This window comes from Cyprinus carpio, chromosome A11 (genome assembly GCF_018340385.1).
Source record: "Cyprinus carpio isolate SPL01 chromosome A11, ASM1834038v1, whole genome shotgun sequence".
Classification (NCBI taxonomy): Eukaryota; Metazoa; Chordata; class Actinopteri; order Cypriniformes; family Cyprinidae; genus Cyprinus; species Cyprinus carpio.
The window spans coordinates 834,652-857,375 of record NC_056582.1 but is presented as its reverse complement, the minus strand read 5'-3'; the positions used below and the strand labels follow the sequence as shown (position 1 = coordinate 857,375).

At 38.4% G+C, this 22,724-nt stretch overlaps 1 pseudogene; it reads left to right on the top strand.

Moving 5' to 3' along the window:
* The first annotated feature begins 14,728 nt into the window (after positions 1–14,728).
* LOC109091070 lies at positions 14,729–20,321 on the top strand (annotated as a pseudogene).
* The last annotated feature ends 2,403 nt before the right edge of the window (positions 20,322–22,724 follow it).

Below are 22,724 nucleotides of genomic sequence, written 5' to 3'. Positions count from 1 at the left end.
GGGGCATATCAAGCAGAGGACACTCTTTTGTGTGAGAAGTTATGATGGTAAGAACCAGTGATATTTATCTCACCCTAAATGCATGTCCTACAAGCAATTACTCAAGGTAAGGTGCGTAGCTGGCTGACACAGAATGAAAAAGCCTTAGACTAACGTAAAGTGTTGGCCTTAAAGAAATGATGGCATCTTCTCAGTTATATACAAGTGGGGAATGTAAATTGTAGAATTTGATTAGCTGCAATTCTCTAATTTGTCTCTGGTATCATATATATATAGATAGATAGATAGATAGATAGATAGATAGATATAAAGGACATTCATATCAATGGAGCAAATTTAGGAGCCTTTTATTGCAAAATATTAATAACTACATATTGTTAATAAAAGTGGTTCCAGCACTGAACCTTGGGGAATGCAATTCTTAATTAATTTGCAACAAATCCAACTAATTGATAGTGGAATTGCCAAAATCAACCAGGATACATTCAGCATTTTCTTACATATGTAATAAAATATATCTTTTTGTGGCACTCAGGCAAGTTTATTAAAGAATATTTTCCATTTATTATTGGCTTGACAGTACACCACTTATAGTCTTCTTTTACACTGTTATTCCAGGAAATCATGTACCAAATACACCCCACAGGTTCTGCATAGGTTAAAGAGTGCCTAAAGACTGAGCTGTTCTCTGGAGTTCTGCCAGAGACTCTGACTGTTAGTCGGTGCCCGAGTGGTCAGTCAGTTGCTGGAGCTGATGATAATGTTGATGGTCAATGAGTAGTATAACTGCAATAAAAGAAGAAGAAGAAGAAGAAGAAGAAGAAGCTTCCTTACAGAGGCAGTGACCTAAAATGATTGCACAAGGATTATGTGGACACCTCTAGCCAAGGGATCTGAGCTCTCACTGCAGATTTGGCCAACTGCTGAACTAGCTAAAGGACCTACTTTCACAGTATATTGTAAAATATGAAAATGTGAAGTTAACTATTTCTACCTGACCTGACATTTAAAGATTAATCAATGCTTTGATGGCCCCACCTTCTGTTTATTCAGTCATATTTAATTCTATTTTTGACTTGAATAAAACCAGGTAATGGTGATTTTTCATTGTAGTTTTGCAATGTATACATCATAAAAGAAAGTCTATCAAAACAAAGAAATTTTGTTTGATGCCCAACATTCTTCAAAATATCATCTGTTTTGCATACTGGTTTTGACACAAAGTAAGGATGAGTACATGATGAAAGAATTTTCATTTTTGGTGAACTATCCATATAAATCGATAAAGTGTTATCCAAGAGTTGGATAAAATAGATAGAAAAGGAGTGGAAAAGTGACCAGTTTCAGAATATGTGGAGACCTTCATCAGAGCAATCTAAAATTCTGTTTGGTGGATGTAGCTTGAAAGCTGAAGAAGAAATTGGAGTGAGAATTTCATTGTCTTAAATTCTCTAACAATGTACTGGGTTTGTCAAGCCCAAATAGCAAACATTACAATAGTCTCACAAAGAAACATTTTCAAATCTGTGCAAAAGGATAATATTTAAACATCTACAGATCTTTTGTTGTCACTCTCAGGGTATTACATAATAAAATTAATTCATATCTTCAAGACGATTAATTGCAAATAGAAGGAAAACAAATTACATGTCAATGCACTATTGAAAAAAGAGTGAGTATTTCAAAGGCTTATCTGAATGTGTATTAACCTTTGAGCTCTAATCTACGCATTTATAGTGGGATTCTATGAAACGTAATTAAACTATCTGAACAGCTGCAGTGGAGGCCATCCACAGGAGGCCACAGATACTGTATCACATGCTCTGAAGATGAGTGGTCTGTTGCCTAGCAACCCATTCACAAATATTTCAAATGTAGCATCTACATTTCTCTGGCTATTTTGTTAGCTAGTGTTTACTCTTTTTCATTATTAAATGTGAACGCATAAAGTTTGGTCATTATAAGACAATGTATCGGATAGAAAAAAAATACAACGTGTGTGTCATGATATGTTATTATACATATAATATAATATTATAATATAATATAATATAATATAATATAATATAATATAAATATAATATAATATAATATAATATAATATAATTGTTTAAAAAATCAGGAAAGAAGAGGATTTCAGCATTTTTCTTGCCTGCTGTGCCTGTTTGCCTCCATCAAGCTGTGAGGGCAGGTGGATGTGGGGCGGATCTGGAAAAGTCATTAAGTCCTGATATTTGCCTTGACTGGTGAATTTATTTCTGCCCATCTCCATTACCCCAAATAGAGCAAGCAGACAAGACTCACCCAAGGGAAGCTCTGTGTCAACCTATTAAACATGCATATGCATTCTGGAAAGATTTATTATTATTATTATTATTATTATTATTGATAAGCATGTTATTGAGTCATGGTGGACTGATATTTTACAAAAAAAAAAAAAAAATCTGATTTCTTGTCTATTAGATTAAAAATGAATTGAATTGTTTTAGAAAACAAAAATAATTTTCATTGTACCTTCATTGTGGAAATGTGCCTTCACCCAAAAAGGTAGCAAATTAATATAAAAAAACAGAATAAAGCTACCAATACATAAAGACAAAAAAACACCCTTGGATTAGCTTCCTCCTCTCTCTCCATGTGGCATGAGATTTCAATGAATAAGATATATTAGACAATAACTACAACAGGAATCAATGAGATCCATGGGTGCAGTAAACTAATAAAGTCTGAAATAATCAGCTCATTAAAAATTAACCAAAATGCATAAGAAATTAGACAATGACCAATCAGTTTCATTTACTTTGCTGAGTATGTGGCATTTTTTAATTCATTACATTCTTTCTCGTATTATTGTGTGGTTGAAAGAACACAGACTGTCACTTACAATCATTGTAAATATCATTTACATCTAAAGGTATTATTTGTGTATATTGTTTAATTCAAATCACTGTATAAATGAGGAATACAACAAGATTCAGCTGAGGGAAGCAGTAATATGAGAAATTATCAGTTTCCAAATTGCTCATAATAGTACAGGCTGGACATGAAGGTGAGAGATAGTTAGACAACAGATAAAGAATAGCTCAAGAAATATTCAGTACATTTACAGCTTTAAATCAAATGTTCATGGAAGAAAGGATGTTCAGCAGGAGTGGTAAAATCATTCCAGCAGCGAGAAACAGTACAGTGAAAGTTAAGGAAAATGCTTGTCTCTTCATGTTTGCACCAGCAGGGGGGCTTGTTCCTGGCTGTCCTGGATCCGGCTTTATGAAGCCTAGCTGAATAGATCGGTTGTATTGCATTGGTGGAATGGCTGAGGAAAAAGAGAAAGCAGTCGTTGGTAGATTGAGTTGGAAATGGTGCTCTTCATCCAGAAGCGAGAAGAGAAGAAGAAGAAGAAGAAGCTGCTCCTTACAGAGGCAGTGACCTAAAATGATTGCACAAGGATTATGTGGACCACCTCTAGCCAAGGGATCTGAGCTCTCACTGCAGATTTGGCCAAACTGCTGAACTAGCTAAAGGACCTACTTTCACAGTATATTGTAAAATATGAAAATGTGAAGTTAACTATTTCTACCTGACCTGACATTTAAAGATTAATCAATGCTTTGATGGCCCCACCTTCTGTTTATTCAGTCATATTTAATTCTATTTTTGACTGGAATAAAACCAGGTAATGGTGATTTTTCATTGTAGTTTTGCAATGTATACATCATAAAAGAAAGTCTATCAAAACAAAGAAATTTTGTTTGATGCCCAACATTCTTCAAAATATCATCTGTTTTGCATACTGGTTTTGAACAAAGTAAGGATGAGTACATGATGAAAGAATTTTCATTTTTGGTGAACTATCCATATAAATCGATAAAGTGGTTATCCAAGAGTTGGATAAAATAGATAGAAAAGGAGTGGAAAAGTGACCAGTTTCAGAATATGTGGAGACCTTCATCAGAGCAATCTAAAATTCTGTACTGAGTTTGGTGGATGTAGCTTGAAAGCTGAAGAAGAAATTGGAGTGAGAATTTCATTGTCTTAAATTCTCTAACAATGTACTGGGTTTGTCAAGCCCAAATAGCAAACATTACAATAGTCTCACAAAGAGAAACATTTTCAAATCTGTGCAAAAGGATAATATTTAAACATCTACAGATCTTTTGTTGTCACTCTCAGGGTATTACATAATAAAATTAATTCATATCTTCAAGACGATTAATTGCAAGTAGAAGGAAAACAAATTACATGTCAATGCACTATTGAAAAAAGAGTGAGTATTTCAAAGGCTTATCTGAATGTGTATTAACCTTTGAGCTCTAATCTACGCATTTATAGTGGGATTCTATAAAACGTAATGAAACTATCTGAACAGCTGCAGTGGAGGCCATCCACAGGAGGCCACAGATACTGTATCACATGCTCTGAAGATGAGTGGTCTGTTGCCTAGCAACCCATTCACAAATATTTCAAATGTAGCATCTACATTTCTCTGGCTATTTTGTTAGCTAGTGTTTACTCTTTTCATTATTAAATGTGAACGCATAAAGTTTGGTCATTATAAGACAATGTATCGGATAGAAAAAAAATACAACGTGTGTGTCATGATATGTTATTATACATATAATATAATATAATATAATATAATATAATATAATATAATATAATATAATATAATATAATATAATATAATATAATATAATTGTTTAAAAAATCAGGGAAAGAAGAGGATTTCAGCATTTTTCTTGCCTGCTGTGCCTGTTTGCCTCCATCAAGCTGTGAGGGGCAGGTGGATGTGGGGCGGATCTGGAAAAGTCATTAAGTCTGATATTGCCTTGACTGGTGAATTTATTTCTGCCCATCTCCATTACCCCAAATAGAGCAAGCAGACAAGACTCACCCAAGGGAAGCTCTGTGTCAACCTATTAAACATGCATATGCATTCTGGAAAGATTTATTATTATTATTATTATTATTATTGATAAGCATGTTATTGAGTCATGGTGGACTGATATTTTACAAAAAAAAAAAAAAAAAAAAAATCTGATTCTTGTCTATTAGATTAAAAATGAATTGAATTGTTTTAGAAAACAAAAATAATTTTCATTGTACCTTCATTGTGGAAATGTGCCTTCACCCAAAAAGGTAGCAAATTAATATAAAAACAGAATAAAGCTACCAATACATAAAGACAAAAACATCCTTGGATTAGCTTCCTCCTCTCTCCCCATGTGGCATGAGATTTCAATGAATAAGATATATTAGACAATAACTACAACAGGAATCAATGAGATCCATGGGTGCAGTAAACTAATAAAGTCTGAAAGAATCAGCTCATTAAAAATTAACCAAAATGCATAAGAAATTAGACAATGACCAATCAGTTTCATTTACTTTGCTGAGTATGTGGCATTTTTTAATTCATTACATTCTTTCTCGTATTATTGTGTGGTTGAAAGAACACAGACTGTCACTTACAATCATTGTAAATATCATTTACATCTAAAGGTATTATTTGTGTATATTGTTTATTTCAAATCACTGTATAAATGAGGAATACAACAAGATTCAGCTGAGGGAAGCAGTAATATGAGAAATGATCAGTTTCCAAATTGCTCATAATAGTACAGGCTAGACATGAAGGTGAGAGATAGTTAGACAACAGATAAAGAATAGCTCAAGAAATATTCAGTACATTTACAGCTTTAAATCAAATGTTCATGGAAGAAAGGATGTTCAGCAGGAGTGGTAAAATCATTCCAGCAGCGAGAAACAGTACAGTGAAAGTTAAGGAAAATGCTTGTCTCTTCATGTTTGCACCAGCAGGGGCTTGTTCCTGGCTGTCCTGGATGGCTTTATGAAGCCTAGCTGAATAGATCGGTTGTATTGCATTGGTGGAATGGCTAAGAAAAAGAGAAGCAGTCGTTGGTAGATTGAGTTGGAAATGGTGCTCTTTCATCCAGATCTGTGCAGCCTCTGTGAGACAGCATCAGTGGAGCAGTGGTTGAAAAGTCTGTGTGAATGAATTTTGCCTGCATGAAGGCCAGACCTAATGAACACTTTGGGGAATCTGGAACTCACACCATATTCTATTTAGCAGATTACAGATCATATAATGGCTACAACTGCAGTTTGTAATGTTTATATGTTAACTACTATCCCAATAAATCTTTGTAAAAGCCATGCAAGCTGAGATGTATTACCTTGAGGTCACGCACTACAAATGAAGAAAACACACTATGTGCCACTTTTGCAATGGCGATAATGTCCCAAAGTCAAAAGAACAGCCTCTTTAAAACAAGTTTACCACCACACTCATATTCCCATTTCTGAATTGTGGAAAGAGGTTTGTTTGTTTTGTGCCCAATCCCAGTATTTTTCTTTCCTTTTTTTTAAATTCCTCTCTATTGAACTGTTCCCTGACCACCTTGTTGATCACCCAGCAACAGACACGCCAGTCTGTTCCTAGTCTTTCAGCCAGAGCGGAAACCCAGCGCTGAGCCTCTTCTGCGGGATTCCATGCAGCCTACCTGACTGCCCTACCAATGAAGAGAGCCCACATTCTGGGGCCTAGGGCGTCACGCATAAGAGATGTGAGATCTCAAGCCTCATTTTCTCCTCCTGAATGGGTGAAATAAGTAATGTTGTCTGGATCTAGTCCCCTTGCAAACCAAACATATATTGTGTATGACCGAATAAAAACAGAAAAAAGGGCAAATGTAATGTATCATTGTTCATTCAATAGCTAATTTTATGATGCCTTTTATCAGTTGGCCTAAACCAGCTTGCCAGACTTATTTCTGTTGATTACAAACTTGTCTTGAACGAAAATAATTAAAATGGGGTAGTATCAAGTGCAGCACATAGAAATAACTGTTTTTATTATAATCAAAGTAATAGAGAATATAAACATAGCTCCACTCTGCTTGACTGTTTTACATCATTTCCCAGTCACTATGTTTATTTGGGAACTCCATATCTCATCAAAACTTCTTTCTAATGTCTTCATGTCTAACACCACCACCAAACCCATAAACAGATCAAGTGTGAGATAAAAAATATCATAATTACAGGGGGCTGATTTCAGAACCTAACTGTATACAGAAGAAAGCATGAAGCATTCACTGATGTAGAATGAATTGGTCCACAATGTAGAGGGATAGCTATCCCGGTCCAGAAGGTGGAAATTACTGCCACCCTTTGCTGGTATGAGATTCATTGCACAGTTGAGTAACCATGTGTGCCACCAACATTTGCCAGACACTCTGATTCTCACTACAGGTCTACAAATGTGTGGCTATGTCTGAGCTCTCCATTCCCAGAGGGTGAATAAACCAGATGGGTTCTAAATGCAAAATTTCATTTTGTATCATTAGTAGGTTAGTTCACCCCTCATTGGCTCACCATCTGCCATCAGTTCAGGCTTTTCACTACACTGAAAAGCACCACTACACTGCAGTTGAGTATGAAATTCAGAAGTTTGATCTTTGATGCCTCTCAAAGACACCACCGGTTTTCTGCAAACAGCATTGCTGCATGGTTGTTTCTGAAGTGGAACAAGACAACATGGCCATTGATAAGTCATTTTACTAGAAATAATCGGTGAACAATTTACATGTTTAATGTTATTCATGAATTAACGTTCCATAGTTATATAATTTTTTTCTTCTCATTTTGATTTGTATGAGGGAAACATATGAATGAATTCCTAATAGCATAATACTGAACATTTATTAAGTACCAGTGTTCATTGTTTTGTGACTTGCATAGACCGACATGATTTGCTCCAATCTTTCTGATTAGTGGCTGCATTTCCTAAAAGCACTGTAACCAATAACCAGTGGTAACCAGTGTCCCAAATTATCTCCACCTTCGTAGGCCTACAATTTTTGTGGGAAATGCAATGAAGGTCGGTGTTAAGCTTCATTGGTATATCTGACTCTAATCTATGGCTCACTGAACTGCAAAGCTGCTGTGAACTGCTGTGAACTAAAGATATAAACAACAATACATCATATGACATTACATGAAATTAAGTTCAGTTTCTGAATTCAGCTAATTTATTAATTTATCAATCTGATTTCTGTGACAGCAGCATTACCAAACAGAACTGCAAGATAATGATTGTTTTCAAGCATGTTTCCTGAACACCGAGGCTGGTTTTCATTTTTTTTATATTCACACATTTGACAGATGCTTTCATCTAAAGTGACTTGCATTCAAGGGTACACATTTACATTTATCAGTTCATTCATGCATTCCCTGGGAATCAAACCCATGACCTTGGCGCTGGTAAATTATTCTGATCATTCAAGATCACTCTGAATGTGATTCCAATAGCATTGTTCTTCTGTGTCATTATCGTTATTGCTGTAGTCATATCGTTATAGACTTCCCCATTCTAATAGAATAAAATGTATTATTAAAACTCTAAAATTATAGTTATTGTTACAGGTATCATCCTTTGGGCCTTTTACACCTTTCTACAGAATCAGCCTGTAGTCTTATAGTCTTAAAGGGGTCATATGATGTGATTTCAAGTTTTCCTTTCTCTTTGGAGTGTTACAAGCTCTTGGTGCATAACGAAGATCTGTAAAGTTGCAAAGACTAAAGTCTCAAACTCAAAGAGACATTCTTTATAAATGTTAAGACTCATCTACGCCCTCCTGTAATGCCTCATTTAAACACACCCCCATATGTCTAAGTCACTGTGTGGGAGAATTTGCATAATGCCACCCAAATGTTCATGCAAAGAAAGAAGGCGTAACCTTTGATTTTCACTGTTGCCACAGGCGCCATGTCGTGGAGATGCTGTTTTGATGTGAAAACGAAAATACTTTGTTTGGCCTTCCAAAAAAGGACACAACTAGAAATCAAGGTTTAAAGGGTTAGTTCATCCAAATATGAAAATTCTGTCATTAATTGCTCACCCTCGTGTCGTTTCAAACCCGTAAGACCTTTGTTCATCTTCGGCACACAAATTAAGATTTTTATCGATGGAATCTGGAGCTGTCTGACCCTGCATAGATAGCAATACAACGGAAATGTTTCTAAGTCCAAATCCAAATGCATGATTGAATGTTCCGAAGTGAGGTACACTTCAACAGATTTCCCCTGCTCAGGGAGTAGGGAGCAATGAACACTGTGCAGGGACCATGTCAATGGGAACACAGTTCATGCACCGAGCTCACTTCTAACAAGCTGACTATCTGAATTAGGTGTGTTAACAAAAAGCGACATGCAAAATATGCAGTGCGCGAGGACTGGAATTCAGAATCGCTGGGGTAGAGTAGCGCTTGTTGTTTGTCATTTCTTCAATCAAAAATACAGACATGGTTTTATGTTTACGCGGCACGGAGCGATGCAATGCAACGCGTAAAAACACAGTATAAGTCATTATAATCCGTAATTATGTTCCCACTGGATGCAACAAATGGCTTGTTTGTAATGGGTTTTATTGTTTTTGTCTTGTTGCACCGGTGTTTTGACCGGGACACACATCACAGTATGGCAAGGGGCATAACATTTCTGTTACACTTTAGGCATTCAGCCAATCACAACGTACTGGATAGCTGGACAATCAGAGCACACCTCACTTTTCAGACTGATGAGCTTTGTAAAAAATAATGCGTTTCAGAAAGGTGAAGCGTAGAGGAGAAACACTAATGTACAGTATATGGAAAAAGAATGTTTTTTGAACCTTAAACCACATAAACACATTTCATTAGACCAAATACACAAAATAATGTTCTTTTTAGCAACATCATATGACCCCTTTAAACATCAAACGTGCACTGTAAGTCACTTTGAATAAAAGTATGTATGTAAAATATTATATTTGTCTCTGCCATATTAGCTGGGATTGAAAGCATATTAACACTGAAAAAAATTACACATATCAGTCCTATGTACCATTATAATGTACTTTTTTCTTTTTTTGGCAGACTGAAAAGTCAGAAACTTCAGACAGATGTTTCTCGCTACCACCCTTCTGATTTGATTTCATACACTATTAATCATTAAAGATGGATGAATTGAACATCAGCAGTGCTGGAGATGACAGGTCCTAAAGATTAATGTTGCAAATGGACCTACTTCTGCCTATTTTCATTGTCATTCTTAATCAATGATTCTCATATTGTCTGAAGACTTCTTGATTTGTGAATGCTTTAACATCTAATTACAGAACACTAAATTATCTTTGTATAGGAGCTAACTTCTGTGCAGGGCGTTCCTTTAGGTTCCCTTTAATTCGGTCACTATGAGTCACGTCGTGACAAAGGAATTGGGATCTCACTTCGAGAGACCAATCTACTTTGAGTGTAAACTAAACGAGCCACTGGACATTGGAATGCGATGATTGCCCAGCGTGAGCATAAAAAGGTAGCAGGTGCAACTCATACCAGCTTTTTGCTTTGGAGCCGAGCGATTACATCGTTTTGCTCCTGACTACTCTACTGAGAGAAAAAGACTGGACGAGTTCAGCTCTCTTTTTGGACCTCTTGGTGTTGCCGGTACTGTTTCCCGTGTAGAGTAGGTTGCACACATCCGACTGCACTACCCCCTGTTTGTGTTGCAGGCAGCCATCTCCCCTCATGCTAAAAGAGCTTTTTCCCTAAAAGAGCATTCACGGGTGCATCTTTTTAAAGACACCATTGCATCTGGCAAACTCAATGTTGCATCTTGCTATAGACAATGTGTCATCTGTGCGTTTCTGTATGCGGTCGTTACCTGTTGCAGAGTGATGGTCATGATTGCTGCATCACCTGCCTGGGCATTAAGCACGCTGAGGTGGTATTCGTGGTTGAGTCATGTTCTCATTGCGGGAAGATGATCATCTCGGAGTTACAGGCCAGGCTCCGTTACCTCGAAAAGGGCGGAGCTCCATTGCCTCTGTCTCGATCTGGTTTTCGTCCTGGCTGCAGCCAGGCCAGGACTACTTCAGGCGGTGCCACGGGTGGTCTGAGGGTTACAGTGGTGGCAAACCCTCCAGGGAACCAACCCTCGAGGGACCATAGCTCCTCTTGCGCTCCACAACCAGTTGGGCTGCCAATGGAATGTGCTGGGCACTCTACAAGGAGCGTACCAGCAGTATCCTTTGTGCTCATTCCGATGACTGAATGTCGATTGCTGCATCGGAGGGTGAGATGGAGCTTTCTGGAGAGGAAGATTGGACTGTAGCAATGCCTGAATCAGATCCGGAATTGATGGGTATGCTTTCCCGGGCCGCCGTGAGGGTAGGACTCGAGTGGAGCAAACTCTCCTCGACACAGATATGGAGATATTGGTATGGATTCGGTCGAACAGACAGCACGCCTCACACAGGGAGTTTTTTAGAGGCTCCTGGGACATAGGACAGCTGCAGTGGCAGTTATGACCCTGGGGCCGCTTCATATGAGATTGCTTCACACTGGCTCCATGGCCAATCCCGAGGTGGGCATGGTGATGTGGCACTCAGCGGGTCCAAGTCACACCGGCCTGCCAGCCAAACCTTCACCCCATGGTCAGACCTTGCATTTCTCCGGCAAGAGTGCCCCTAGAACATGTCTTCAGACATGCTGTGGTTTACACCTATCAGAAGGTCACTTACAAGGCAAGCATGTGCTGGTCCTTATAGACAACACTGCGACCATTTCGTACATCAACCGACAAGATGGTCTACGCTCCCGTCGCATGTCGCAACTCACCCGCCACCTCCTCCTCTGGAGTCAGAAGCATCTGAGGTCACTTTGTGCCATTTACATTCCGGGCCTGCACAACCATGGGGGTGGTGTGTTGTGTTTAGTTGTGCTATCCGGAGAGTGGAGACTCCATTCCCAGATGGTCCAGCTGATTTGGAGACGTTATGGAGCGGCTCAGGTAGAACTGTTTGCCTCTCCATAGACCTCTCACTGCCAGTTGTTTTACTCACTGACCGAGGGAACACTATGCTTTTCCCCCAGTGAGCCTTCTCGCAAAGACGCTGTACAAGGTTCTGGGAGGACGAGGAGCATCGCTGCTTACCACAACCCCATGGAGGGAAGTCGGTAGGGAAGAATGACCTGGTCATCAGGTTTCTTAGGGGGGTGAGAAGGTTCCCTAGAAGGTTCACTAGAGTCAAGTCCCCTCTATACCCTCTTGGGACTTGACTCTAGTGCTCAGAACACTACAGCAAGGCCCATTTGAGCCTTTGCAGTCAGTTGAGCTGAAGATTCTATCAATGAAAACTCTGCTCATGCTTGCACTGGCCTCCATCAAGAGGGTAGGGGACCTGCACGCATTTTCGGTCGACGAATCGTGCCTAGAGTTTGGGCCAGCTGACTCCCAGGTAATCCTGAGGCCCCGGCCCGGCTATGTGCCCAAGGTTCCCACTACTCACTTCAGGGATCAGGTGGTGAACCTGCAAGCACCGCCCCTGGAGGAGGCAGACCCAGACCTAGCTTATCTTTGTCCCATCCAAGCCTTGAGATGGTACGTAGACAGGACACAAAGCTTTAGGACCTTGGATCAGCTCTTTGTCTTTTATGGAGGCTGGCAGAAGGGGAAGGCCGTCTCCAAGCAGAGGATGGCCCACTGGATAGTGGATGCCATCCCACTGGCTTATCAAGCACGAGGTGTGCCCTGCCCCTTTCTGGTTACGAGCTCACTCTACTAGAAGTGTTGCATCCTCCTGGGCGCTGGCTCGTGGCTCCTTGCAGACAGATATTTGTAGAGTTGCGGGCTGGGCGACCCCCAACATGTTCTCTAGATTCTATAGCCTTCGTGTGGAGCTGGTATCCTCCTGTGTTCTCACCTCAAATGGGTAGAAGCACTGAGAGGACCCGGTTTGGTGTCGGCTTACTAAAACCGCTCCAGAGAGTCCGTACTGTAGACCCTGTCGAGCTCCTCCATCTCCTCGGCAGCCAAACATGGCGGAACGTCTGGTGCCAGGCCCTCACATGATTAATCCATGAGAACAAGTAGATGGTTACATATTTAGAGACCTAAGTGGATCCCATATGTTTAAGTCCACAGAATAGCCTCAGAGCCTGTGTTTCCCCGGCAGACTTTTCCAAGAGGGTTACAATTACCTCTAATCTACCATATGCACCTAAACAGTTGTTTATATGTGTAAGTGCTTCCAAAACCTCCTTCAGGAAGGATGGGGCTTCCGTAACATTCCTGTTCCAAGTGGAATGGGTACATTTTCCCAGTGTTATCTAATCTCAAAGAGTGGGTAGTGCTACGACAATGGTGACTGGTCTTCTTGTTGCGAGCCCCGGCCTAACCCAAAAAGGGGGTGCAGAAGGCTCGCACAGAACACTGAAAGGGGCAGAATCCATGGCGCTTTGGTAGGGATCCTAATTCACTGGTTACGATGTTACTCATAGTGACTAACTGAAAGGGAACTTATGTATGTAACACTCATTCCCTGAAGGAGGGAACGGAGACGTCACGTTCCGTTGCCACAGCTGCTGTACCACTGCTGAGCGGCCGGGTTACCAGCTTGGCTCCTCAGTGAAAACCTGCTACGCATGTAACCTGCTACCTTTTTATGCTCATCCTGTGATTGGCGGCAGCAAGATGCAATCATCGCATGCCAATGTCAATTGGCTTGTTTAGTTCACACTCAAAGTAGATTGGTCTCTCAAAGCAAGATCCCAATTCGTCGGTCATGATGTGACGTCTCCGTTCCCTCCTTCAGGGAATGAGGGTTACATATGTAACCGAAACATTTCCCCGCAAGATTTTTTTTTTTTTTTTTTGGGGGGGGCAGTCAGCTAAGAAGATTATAAGACCGGTTTTCAATTTATCTCCCACCCCCAGACTCTACTTATTGACTGACTTCCTTATCACTGTTTTCCAGAATCCAGGGAATGACTGGCATCGTCATCCCAATCTGACACTTTTGAAACTGCTGTTTTTCAGAGAGTAAATTAGTTCAGGCCTATTCCAACCTAAAATGTGTTTGCTGTTATGCATTGTTTTAGCTTTGTTTTAGCCAGTTTTGAACTATGAAAATGTATGAAGAGAAGTAGTTTCAGGTTAGGGATTATGTGTGGGCAAAAATACTGTTTGGTCACACATTTTGTAGTGTAATTACCTTGAGACATTCACATGCTTAAATATACTTATTGTTGCTAGTGTACTTAATTAGATGACACACACATAAAAAATAATAATAAATAAATAAATAAAAATAAATATAAGAATTATATATATATATAAGTGTAAAATAAGTCATTTTGTAGTATGTATGTATATATGTATGTATGAATTAATGGGTCATCCTGATATCTAGATAGCAAAGTGTCCAGTGGCTGATATAATGTCAGTACCTCATTAAACGAGAGCAAATTTAGCTGAAATTTTACTTTTTTTTTCTTTTGCCAACTTTGCTAAGATTTGTTTTGCACTGTATTAGCACAGTATTATAATTACTTGTGAAAAACCACAAATTGTAGTCGGAGCTGGTTTTATATAGGAAATGCAAAATCATTTAATAACAAAAGGCTGTGCTTTAAAATTGTAACCTACTTGTATTTTGATGTACTTTGGTCTGCAATTCTGCATGAACAAACTTATGAAATAAAGAAATATGCATAACACTTCTGAGAAGAGTTACATTATTGCACAAATAAAATAGATTAATAAATAAATGATTTGCAAAAAGTAATTACAGTGAGTGGGCAGTGTCAGTCATCTGATAAGACCAACTGAGAAAAAAAAAAATAATAATACATACACAAAGCATATAAAAAGCATTGAGAAGAGAAGGTGCCCAATGTCTGGAATCTCAGTGGTGGAGATGTTGTGTTCGGGGAGGATCGACTTTGAGCTGACATTGAGAGTGACGGTCTGTGCTTCATGTAACATCTCTGGACGCGCATGATAGACGGAGCTGCTCCTGTCTCTGGCACTTTCTCCCTGTCCTTCAGCACCAAAGAATTGGACAGCACCAGGCAACCAGACCCTCATTCACCTTATCCCTCAGGATAGCTGTTTGTTTCACTTGACTTTATGGAAACATTTTGCACGGGTTTGGACAAGTAAAATTCAAAGTGTTCGAATTGGAGAGGAACCAACGGATATACACCGCCACAACCAAACTGGCAGGAAAGCTGTTCCAGTGTAAGTAGATCAGATTTGACTGATATAAAAGTAATGCGTTTGTCTTCATAGTGTTAATATGCATGGAAAGGCATCTGCAAAGTTGTTTGAAAAACAAACTGTTTTAACACACATCCGTCTGAAATGCTGGACTTATTTGCTTGTGAAACGCGATGTTTTGTGCGCGCATATCAGACTAACAGTCTGCATGTTAGTGCATGTTATTAAGACGTATTTTATTTATTTTTCGTTTTATCGATTTGTTTTGCAACCCTCAAGCATTCATCTGTCCTGCTAAGAAGCTCCCGTAATAATCCCCATAGCTGCAAGTGGACAGTTGTGCGCGACTTTTTTTGAACCCGCATTTCAGCTCACTGACGGCGTGCGCACTCTTCTGAGCTCCTGCAAACGCTTCGCGCGCTTGGATCTTTGCTGATTTTACCGGAATGTAAACAAAATAAGAAATTGACGAGATTATTACTGTTTGACTTTACCAAAGCGTGATCTATTATTTGGATTCGAGAGAAAAAGGTCTAAACTTAACCCGTTAAATAATTTAAATAATGTATGCAATGCAATTAATTTGCCCTTTAGTAATCCATTCCACAATAATCCCCAGTCACCGTCACGTTTTAGATAACAGAAATGTGTCAGTTATTTAAAATAAAGAAATGTGACAGACGCGTTTAGTTTGAGCTTTTATTATTATTATTATTATTATTATTATTATTATTATTATTATTATTATTATGCCACGCGTCCAACACATGTGCGCCAATTTGTATTTTTATTTTATTTTATTATAATTTTTTTGTAGAATATCTGTATCCCATTTCATTTTATTATTACTATTATTATATTATTATTGTGTTGATAAAATGACATCGAATGCATTTGACGAACACCAAGCACACGTGAAATAATGTGTATATCTAAACTCACTTTCTCTCCAACATTTTCAGGTCAGTGTCAAGCTTCCTTGGGGGGTATTTTTTTGTTTTTTTGTTTTGACTCTAGTCGTTGGTTACCCGAACCGCGAAACTGCTGTCTGCGTGGACCGGTGCTGAACTCTTCCGTCCGACTGCCAGGACCAAACCCAGAGACATGGCCACGAACGGCACAAAAGCATCCGATGGACACGTTTTAACAGAGCTGAACGAAGCGCCCACAGCCAACGACAAACCAAAAACTCTGGTGGTGAAAGTTCAAAAGAAAAGGGAACTTCCCGACAGAGAAACATGGCAGGGAAAATTTGACTTTCTTCTTTCTTGTGTTGGCTATGCCATTGGACTTGGCAATGTCTGGAGATTTCCCTATCTATGTGGAAAAAACGGAGGAGGTAAAGAAAAACCCTGTGTATTTTTTTTTTTTTTTTTTTTACCATGTATTTCCCCCTCTAAACAAAAGGATTAAAATACATAAATAAATAAATGAAAGTAAAATAATTAAGATTTCGTAATAAACGAAAATATAACGTGTACAAATATACGCTTTTGACCACGATATGCGCGAAGTGCGCAACCACGGGAAGCGCAGAGATCATAAACAGTGGATTTTAAAACATATTTGAATATGTCTCATTATAATACTCTTTTGTCTGTATAGGGGCGTTCTTGATTCCTTACTTTTTGACCCTCATATTTGCTGGGGTTCCATTGTTTCTTCTGGAAACGGCCCTCGGTCAGTACACGTCTATTGGTGGACTTGGAGTGTGGAAACTGGCCCCTATGTTCAAAGGTAATCATGAAAACAACCACAAATAACCCCCAGATTAACTACTCCAAGCTTTTTTTTTAGAAACGTGTAATTGTCATAGCATAATAGCGCCGGTATAAATTTCAGTCGTACTGTGAGTTATTTTAGCGCACATATTTCCATAGGTGTTGGCCTGGCAGCAGCAGTCCTGTCATTCTGGCTTAACATTTACTACATAGTCATAATCGCTTGGGCAGTTTACTATCTGTATAACTCTTTCACCACAGTAAGTACACATTTTGCACTTTAGGTATCAAATGTAAAATTGTTAAAATATCAGTGACTATGACTAGGTACTTGAACTGCTGTCTCAGGGATTGTCCTGTTTGAAATGTCCTGTTTCAGGAGCTCCCCTGGAAATCTTGTGACAACCCTTGGAATACAGAAAAATGTTTCTCCAACTACAGCATGGCAAACACCGCCAATATGACAAGCGCCGTCATGGAGTTCTGGGAGTAAGGACAGATTGTGTTTTTTTTTTATTATTATTTTTTAATCTAGCAACATACAAACATTCATTTTGTCCTCGTCTGTGTAAAAGAACTACTGTTGTTTCACTAAAATGCAGCTATTGTGCTATTTTTGGCAAACAACCCTAGCTGAATGTTTTGCATCAGCAATTAGACAAGCTCTATTTCAAACTGTTTGTGGGTTACTTGGGCTGACAGATATAAATTCAACATTCTCTAATAATGTTTGTTCCCTTTTTCTGCTCAGACGTAACATGCATCAACTGACTGATGGTTTGGAAAAGCCGGGAGAGATACGACTGCCACTAGCAATAACACTGGCCATTGCCTGGGTTCTGGTCTATTTTTGCATCTGGAAGGGCGTAGGCTGGACTGGAAAGGTAAGAATGGCCTTGCACAGCACACATGACATTCAGGTATGCCATTTGTTTTTAACAAATTCAAAAATTCAATAAAGTGCTGACTATTCAAAATCAGGCCTGTAATCAAGGCTTTGGGATCAGAATCCCCTAAACAATGAAAGTCTGCCATGCTGTCACAGAGCTTTCTAATTGGCATTTTTCTCCAGATTGAATAATGGAGCTTGTATTGTATGATATCAAAGCAAGCATGTAAGGCTGTTAATATGTCTTTCAGGTAGTATATTTCTCAGCGACATACCCTTACTTCATGCTGTTTATCCTGTTCATCCGTGGAGTGACACTTCCTGGAGCGAAAGATGGCATTTTGTTCTATATCACGCCTGAGTTCAGCAAGCTGAAAGAATCAGAGGTAGAGTGCTTTGTAATTATCATGTGGTAATAGATGTGTTATACACAGGCGTATAATTTAATGAATTTCTACCATGTCTCGTTTTTTCTCTTAGGTGTGGCTTGATGCAGCCACTCAGATCTTCTTCTCTTATGGTCTGGGCCTGGGCTCTCTGATCGCTCTTGGGAGCTACAACCCTTTCAACAATAATGTTTACAAGTATGCCTCAATTGTAAGATGTATTACGGGGTGTTCAGATGTTGTCATTAATTTGTTTCTTTAATCTGAATAGTCACAAGAGTAAAACTGTTGTATTTCAAAACAGCCAAACATTTCTCAAACAGTTTTTGCCTAAAAAATATGCTTCCTTGTCACTCTCAATACAACAGGTATATAACAGGATAAGTAATGATGGATTACTAAAAAATTACGTGCTTTCATCTACTTCTCAGAGATTCTATCATCGTCTGCTGCATCAATTCCTTCACCAGTATGTTCGCTGGATTCGTCATTTTCTCTATCGTAGGTTTCATGGCCCATATCACACAGCGGCCCATAGCAGACGTGGCTGCATCAGGTAATTATGATGGATTTCAGTTTGATCACTGGATAAAGACAGACTACTATATGTTACACAATGTTTTTGCATCTGGTGTCAATTATTATGAGCAGTTTTCATGGTGCATGATTTTATTTATTTATTTATTTTACATTAAAACAAATACTAATATATATATATATATATATATATATATATATATATATATATATATATATTATATATATATATATATATAATATATAAAATCAATGTTCTTGATATAATCTGCTGAACTGATATTCTTTTTATTAAAATATTAAATAATTTGAATTGGTTGTAATAAGCAGAATGTATTGTTCAACCCTGTCCTATATAATCTGCATAACCCTATTACATGATTTATTCCTATCATAATAAATAAATAACATCTCGTAGAATTGTTATACTGAAGCAACTTCATTTGAACCTTTCTGCTGCATGACGAGAAGACAAGTGTTGGCTGCATCAACCATCAATGCTGCTACCAACGTTATTATTAAAATATACATTTAGGCTTATTTTAATCAAATTAGGCTTTTTAGTAACAGGGTTGCAAATATTACAAACCTCAAAAAAAAAAAATAATAATAATAATAATTAAAATAATAATAATAATAATAATTGTTAATAAAACCACTTTTATAGGTTACAAGGTTTGCAATCAATCAGCATTTGCAGGGGGAAATATAAAGTATTTGTAATTGTAGAAAGTCCTATGCATAAAAGTGACCAACTTCGAAATTAGACATTAGAACTTATTTTTTTATATATATGATCATATTATATTTATTTGTGTCTATGCCATAATACATCTATTTTAAAGCTAATTAAACCTATTTTGATCTTAGGGCCAGGGTTGGCATTCTTAGCCTACCCAGAGGCAGTCACACAGCTGCCCGTCTCACCGCTCTGGGCAATCCTGTTTTTCTCCATGTTGCTTATGCTTGGCATTGACAGTCAGGTAAAGAGTATGTTTTAAACATGCATATGTGTGTTTTCAGGCATCAATAAATGCCCTAGCCATTCTTCATCTCTTTGAAGTAGCCTTTAATTTCCATTCATTTTTCAATAGAGTTTTCAGGCATCAATAAATGCCCTAGCCATTCTTCATCTCTTTGAAGTAGCCTTTAATTTCCATTCATTTTTCAATAGAAACTAAGCTAAAGGTGAGAGGTACTTTAGTTATTTTATAAAATGACACTTAAAATGTGTTGGTTTATTTTATTATATTTTGTTTATTAATTCAGAATAGAATTACTATTTCTGACTTGAATACAACCAGTCGTTTTACAGTCAATTTTGTCTTTTAATCATCATATATCTTGCCTATAAATGCTTTATATTCTGTGTAGTTCTGTACAGTGGAAGGATAGTCAATTTTTTTTTTTGTTAATTTTGTATTTTGATTATAATTTATTTTTATTCTGTGTAGTTCTGTAACGAGAATCATAGATCTTTATCGCTGTCGTCTGCCTTGTGTCTTATTTGATTGGCCTGTCAAACATCACACAGGTAAATGCACGCCATGACATCTCCACATACTCATTGGCCTGTCAATGTTTTGCAGAACCAGTTCTTATTTTGTGCTTACTGTAGGTGTCAATAAATTCTACGGCAATATTGAGGAGATGATTGGATACAAGCCCTGTATTTGGTGGAAGCTGTGGTGGTTTTATTGTGCCTTTGTGTAATGGAAGCATTTCTAGGTGGAAATGCAGATTGACTGTTTGTTCCTTCTGTTTGTAGGGGGTTTTTCTCTTCAGTGCGATTCAGATGGTCCCTCTTACAATGAACAATTACGTGTTCCTTTGTGTAATGGAAGCATTGGGCGTTGGCTGTGCATGGCCCTTGTTAATCCATGGTTCTTATCCCAGGATACATGGGCTACATGTTCCTCACCCTAAAGGGCACATATAAAGAGGTAATGCTTGCATTTTTATGCCCACAAAAGTCCTTGCAGCCACAGGTGCATCTGTCAGGCAACATGAAAGCATCTCCACTGACGACAGATTTTGTGCATTTAGATTGATTATGCATTATTAAGCAGATGTTTTCAGCATGGGGTGAGCATGCCTCCATGCACGTTGTTTTGCAGAACCATGTTTCTTAATTTTGTGCTTACTGTAGTGTCAATAAATTCTAAGAATATTGAGGAGATGATGCTATGCTGGGTACGCATGTTTTGCTTGTTGGGGGGGGGGGGAGGGTAGGGGGCTGTGGGTACTGGAAGCATTTCTAGGTGGAATGCAGATTCATTCCCTAATACGGCATAGGTGTTGCGTGCATGGCCCTGTCATTAATTACCCATGATACCTTGGCTACATTTCCGCATGAAAGAGGTAATGCTTGCATGCCCAATGAAAGCACATCTCCACTGACGACAGAGATTGATTTAGTTGTCTTGCATTAGATTACATGCAGATTCTTAGATAATGCACTGTTGCTATTTGTGACAATGGCATCAATGAGGACTTGCCAATTTGAGCATGCAATCAGTGTCAAAGACTGATTAACGTATTTTTTTGAGCATACAATCAGTGTCTTGGACTGATTGAACAAATGAGACTGCTGAACGTATTTTTCAGCAGTCTCCAAATATATCGAAGATGTGGCTTGTACTAATCCTGACACACTTGAATCACAGGTTCCCACCGAGAAAGCAAACATTTAAATTTGGCTTCAATTATATCTTGATTTCCTAATTCTTCCAATCAAGGGTCATGATTTATGCTTTCATGCTGATGTTTGTACTTTCTTTGCTCAGCAGGAATGGTTTGTCTTACCTGGAATGGCAGCTGATGATTTTCCTTCCCTTTTGCAGCGCCTTCGGTTATTGATTAGGCCAAAAATTTTGTTCGGACTCAAGAGAATGGACCAGAACAGCAACCTGAAAACCCCACTCCAGCCAATGACGAGGCCTACATCTAACCCCCCTGCCCCTGCTTCACCCTGTATGATCAAAGGTCAGCGTTCAGAGAGAGAATCAAAAAGTAATCATGGTTGATCACAACCAAGGACTTCCATGTCTAGAGTATATTCTCCTACCTCCGAGGGAAAACCAACCTGATTACAGTTTGAATTGTTTTGGTACACATATACGTAGGGTCCAAAAAATCTATCCAGCCATGTTCTAGGGTTAATATGCAAGATATTAGTCTTTCTAAAGAGGAACAAGAAGAAGAATGGGTCACGGTGTAACCAGAGGATATACTTTAAATGATAATTCAAAATTTGGAGTCCCAATGTAATTTCAACACCACAGTGTTAATTTGATAATACGTGTGATTAATGTATTAAGATACAAAAATACAGTTGTAGGTTAGAATCAAATTGTATCTGATTGTAACTGAAAAAAAAAAAAAGAATAATATATAAAAGCACGGATTGAAAATATGGGAGCGTGCAACGGGGCAAGATGAACCTTGGATGTCAAGGTTACGTAGCCAGATTACACTTTTCAAGACACTACAGTTTAAGACAGCTCTTCTCCTCTTTAGCTCTTGGGCAAAAACCTGAAAAGCACAAGACCAGTATGGATTTGGGTTTACAAACGCCCCAGGCAGTAATGCATTACCAGCCACAGGGGCAAATTGACATAAAAAAAAGAAAAAAAAAGACTGTTACTATTTTTTCCTTTTTTTTTTCTAAGACAAAAATAACTTTGTATGTGTTTTTTAGAATCATTTTAGTACATGTTTTCTATGTAAGAGTAAGAAGGACCAAATTCATGATGTATGCTACTGACTGATCTGAAAAACTGTTTTACTTTGCACCGTATCACTGCACAGGGTCCAAAAAGTTATTTTTGGGGCAGACGTACCCCACGAAAACACTGTTAATCCTGCTCACCACATTTGCATGCCACTCCTCAGGAAAAATGGCGAAAGTGACCAAAATTTGTTCTCCTGGATCAAAAACGATTATAGCTGTGAGCAGCCTTCAGCAAATAATCACTTCTGAGCAGAAGCTATAGTATGTTGCCATTGTTTCTAGGGTCATTTTGTCAGACATTATTGACAAACCAGCACTCTGTGTCAAAAACAGACAGAGCCGTTGTTCGAATGAAAATATGTCAAGGAGAAATTAAAATGTTTTCTTTTTAAAAATAC